The sequence below is a fragment of the Rosa rugosa genome, chromosome 3, assembly GCF_958449725.1.
Source record: "Rosa rugosa chromosome 3, drRosRugo1.1, whole genome shotgun sequence".
NCBI classification, from domain to species: Eukaryota; Viridiplantae; Streptophyta; class Magnoliopsida; order Rosales; family Rosaceae; genus Rosa; species Rosa rugosa.
In genome coordinates this window covers 25194993-25199093 of record NC_084822.1, presented here as the reverse complement: position 1 = coordinate 25199093, position 4101 = coordinate 25194993, and the positions used below count along the sequence as shown (strand labels likewise).

At 41.5% G+C, this 4101-nt stretch overlaps 1 long non-coding RNA gene across 1 annotated transcript; it reads left to right on the top strand.

The window, feature by feature from the left end:
* The first annotated feature begins 721 nt into the window (after positions 1-721).
* Positions 722-2928, top strand: LOC133735407 (uncharacterized). The gene is made up of 3 exons (XR_009858987.1): positions 722-1164; positions 1278-1384; positions 2375-2928. It is a non-coding gene; the product is annotated as an uncharacterized LOC133735407 (long non-coding RNA).
* The last annotated feature ends 1173 nt before the right edge of the window (positions 2929-4101 follow it).

Sequence of the window (4101 nt, the reverse complement as noted above, 5' to 3'; positions counted from 1 at the left end):
GTCGAAGGAGCAAATTTGACATTTCTCGTACGTGAGTATAAATAGAATACTTGGAAACCCTAACACCCCAAAAACCATTTCTCCCAGACCCCGTGAATTTCCAAACGTCACTTTTTGACGGGATAATTTTTCGCGACCTTTGTTTGGCTAAAGACTTTTGGAAATAGTTTGGGCTTGGGCCTTGGGCCCAAGAATAGCGTAAGGTTAGAGTCTAAAATTTACTCTGGACACCCAACAGACCGGTATGCTAGTGAACCTAGCCCAATAAGTTAGTCAACCTTTGACCCGAGCATCTCCCTTGATCCAATATGGTCCTTGTAGCTCATAATGACATCTTTGCGTAATTTTGAAATATACTTGTGCGTGCGTTTACGATTTCTCGTTTTACCTCATTCCTTACCCATTGGTTGAATTCCTACTCGCCTTACCCGACGCTTACTCGTCAACCATCTCACTGACTTTTGAAAGCACAATTTATTTACTCCTTCAAACTCGAGCAAAAATTCCGACAAAACTTACTTTACCGTTTTCCTATCTAAGTACAAGTTTGGTGAGGCCCAATCTTTATTTGGTCATGCCAACATTTTTATTTTTGAGTTTCCTTATATTTAATTATTTTACTTTTATTTTCCCCATCCTCTTGGTTTTTACAACTTCTTACTTTTACCCAAATTTATCTGCCCAAGCTGAGCCTTGTTCACGTCCACACGCAAAGAGCTTTTCCTCTTTCCTTGTTCACGTCAGAATCGGGCTGAGAGAAAGGAACCTTGTTCAGCTCCACCCTTCCACGTTGCCAGCATGCATATGGCAACTCTTCCAAGAACATCACCTCAGACCTTCAAAAGGGAGAACCAGGCCAGAGATCGTCATCCACCCTTCTCTTCTCACCTTTCCTCTCGACCCTGGACACATCAGTCTGTTTGCGAGCCTCGAAACTCCTAGTTAGGGACCTCCGATCAAAAAACTTTCTTCAACAACGTTGTTAGCCTATGTCTCCTCTATCTAGCCTCCAAATTTCAACTCCATCGGAGTCAATTTGAGTCTTGTTCACCCCTCGAAGTGGAAGCTGTTCTGAAACGGGCCTGTTCCGGATTTCTGCTTGAATTTCCTCTCTTGCTCTATCCGAATCCCTCACATCTTACTTGAGACTGGTACAAACACTTGGTAAGATTCTGGAACCATCAAGTTCCCCTTTGTTTCCTCGATTTTAGGCTCAATACGTTCAAAACACCTCATTTACATATTGAGCAGTCTCTGTTTCACTTTGCATGTTCGAGATTGAGCGAACTTCTTGGCCTGTGGCTGGACTCGATCCAATCAGCTCCCTCAGCTCTCTTTCCTGTTGAAATCCTCAAGAGAAGCTCACCTTTTTGATTAATCTTTGGTGAGTATCATCTTTTCCATAAAACTCTATATTCTTGGTTGTTGTTACGAATTCTTGAAGATTGTGAACTTGTCACTGCTGTTGTTGGTATCTTGCTGCCTTAATTTTGATTTCTCATCCATTCTAATGCCTAGGGATTCTGCTAGGTCATGGCTACACCTTGAGTATTAGAATCGTATTTGGTTCAAAGGTTATTTGTTATTTGTTGTTTGTAGCTGTCCAAATATCATGTTTCAATGCATTATGTCATCGAGCTACAGCACCTGCCCATATAGTATAAGAAAGTAACTTGAGCTATAGATCATTAGGAGCATTAGACATGCCTCTTAAGTGTGTTGGGTTAGCTTCGACTGGCCATATTGGGTACCAAAAGAACTTTGAGCAAAAGAGCAACTTTCTGCAGTTTTTCACTTTTCGGTACATTCTGACCCAGTTGCATTTATTTCAAAACTGGTGCTAAACCGCTCGGAATTTGGGATCCGTTTATTCTAGAGAAATATAGTAGACACATAGATGAACATTCCGGATGTTGAATCACCTCAAAAAAAATTTTCTATAATTAGTTATGAATTTTTGAAAAAGGTGTACAGAAGCTGGTATTTCTGGAAAGAATCTGCACATTGTTTTACTTTAGCCTTTAAAACCTTTACTCTTTGTTTGGTTTCACTTGAAATTCAATAACCATTTCAATCTTACTGAGTTGGTTGTCAAGCCATCCTTCTTTCAAAATTTCTCAAGAATTTACCTCAAGTATTTTGGACACTCTTCCTTGGCCCTTAACAGTTCCTACTTAAACTCTGTTTCCAGCTTTTGACAATTTGTCTTCTAAAGGTGTTTTGCCACTTTTTCCTGAAAAACCAACTCTCCCTTGGAACCCAAATGGTCTGGTTATTAGTTAGTAATTAGGTTAAGGGAAATGTTTTCTTCGGAGAGTATTGAGAGTGAATAGCTAGCCTAGTTTATCGTTATTAACGTCGCTTATTGATCTAGGCTTGACATCATGGTGGAATCTTGTGAAGTTGGTGGTTGCTACAAGGTTGCATTGAGGCCAAGTGCTGCAAGAGAATGCTCGAGTTCCAGGTAGGGGATGCCTTTAACTCTATCTATGCTTTTCTTGCATATACTATGTTTTATATGAGGCCTCTTGCATGTTTTGGAAATTATCTGTTTTTTTTACAACTTGAAATGGTTTGCGTGGATTGGATTGATGTGTTGGCAATTGATGGGAATGTAAGGAGAGGTCAGTTCCTCCTTGAGCCACCGGTGGTGGGCAGTGTGCACCATGCCCTTGTTATTGAATTACCCCCTTTGTCTCTAGCCTTGTGATTATTGAATTCCGGAAAGTGATTGGCTAGATGGACGGTTATGATGAAAGTTGTGGAAGAAGATCAATTGCCGTGGGATTGTAGTTACGTGGTGACGATCACGTGGAATCGCAAACCGGTTTTTATCTATTACTTTTTCTCAAAACGATAACTCATATTTTTAAACTTAGATATGGGGGCTGACATGGGCAATGACTGGATGTAGGAGCCTAACCCCTACTTTAGTTTGTTTTGCAGGCTGTTGTTGTCGAAGCTTGGGTACGGAGGATAATCCTTGGAGGCCAAAATTTGTTTTGTTTAAAGTTCATTTTATTTGGCTTGTTGATTTCGTTAAATTTTTGTAACGTTATGTATGGTTGATGATGTGTGTGATTGCTTACCACCAAAGTGGAACTCTAGGGTTAGAACCTCCATTTGAGTTTAGGTCCTAGTGGGCTAGACCTAGAAGACTCACGTAAATTACCATTCAATGAACTTAATGCAAACTTGGGGCTAAGAACTAAAAATTGACATAGGTTCTAAAACTCAACACAACACCACCTTCCTTTCCTCTTCCTCGCCTAGTTTGTAATCTTGTGGTTACGAGCCAAGCCCACTATACAAGTCCAAAAATTTCGGGCTTATAGATTTCTTGTTTTCCAACCTAAAGGCCTTGTCTCTTTGAGGAATTCTAGGCCCAAAACACTTACTCCAAGTGTTGTGGGTGTAGGGTTCCTTGGGGAGGCGGTGCTGTGGTAATCCAGTCTTCGGGTCGCCACAGAAAAGATGGTATCAGAGCATAACGGTTCTGATGGACCTTGAACTTAAAACCTTTTCGTTGTGTGAAGTTTGATGGATTGTCTTTAATCCTTGTTAATATCATCAACCATACTAAAAGTGTTTTGAAAAATATGTTTTTCAAATTTGAAAGAAAAATGTCCGATTCCTCCATGGACTCCTCCGACATCGACAGCACAGCTGAATCCTGCGTGACCGTAGAATTGGAACCCTCCGCCCCAAATGATGTCCCACGACCCTTTTCTCCTAGTGCTCTTCCCTCTTCCTCCACTCAGCGTCCGAACCCGAAGGTGGTGGAGATGAACCTGATTGCTGAAATTGATAGAGATCTTGAAAGTGTAACAAGGGCAATGATAGGACCTGTCTACCCTCGACAAAAGGGCAATACCTTACAGGGATATATTCGGGAATTCTTGGCGGTGAGAGCTAGGCATCCCGACGTATACGAAAGCTTAGAAGATCGTAATTATCGATTCATACACGGTCTAAATTCTAGGATGCGGGAACGGATGACAATGGACTACTCCCGACCTTGGCACGAGGTTGTTGAGGAGGCCGAGAGAGTTGACGCCTTCTTGGACGAGATATACACTGTGCTCGATGCAGAAGGCGACA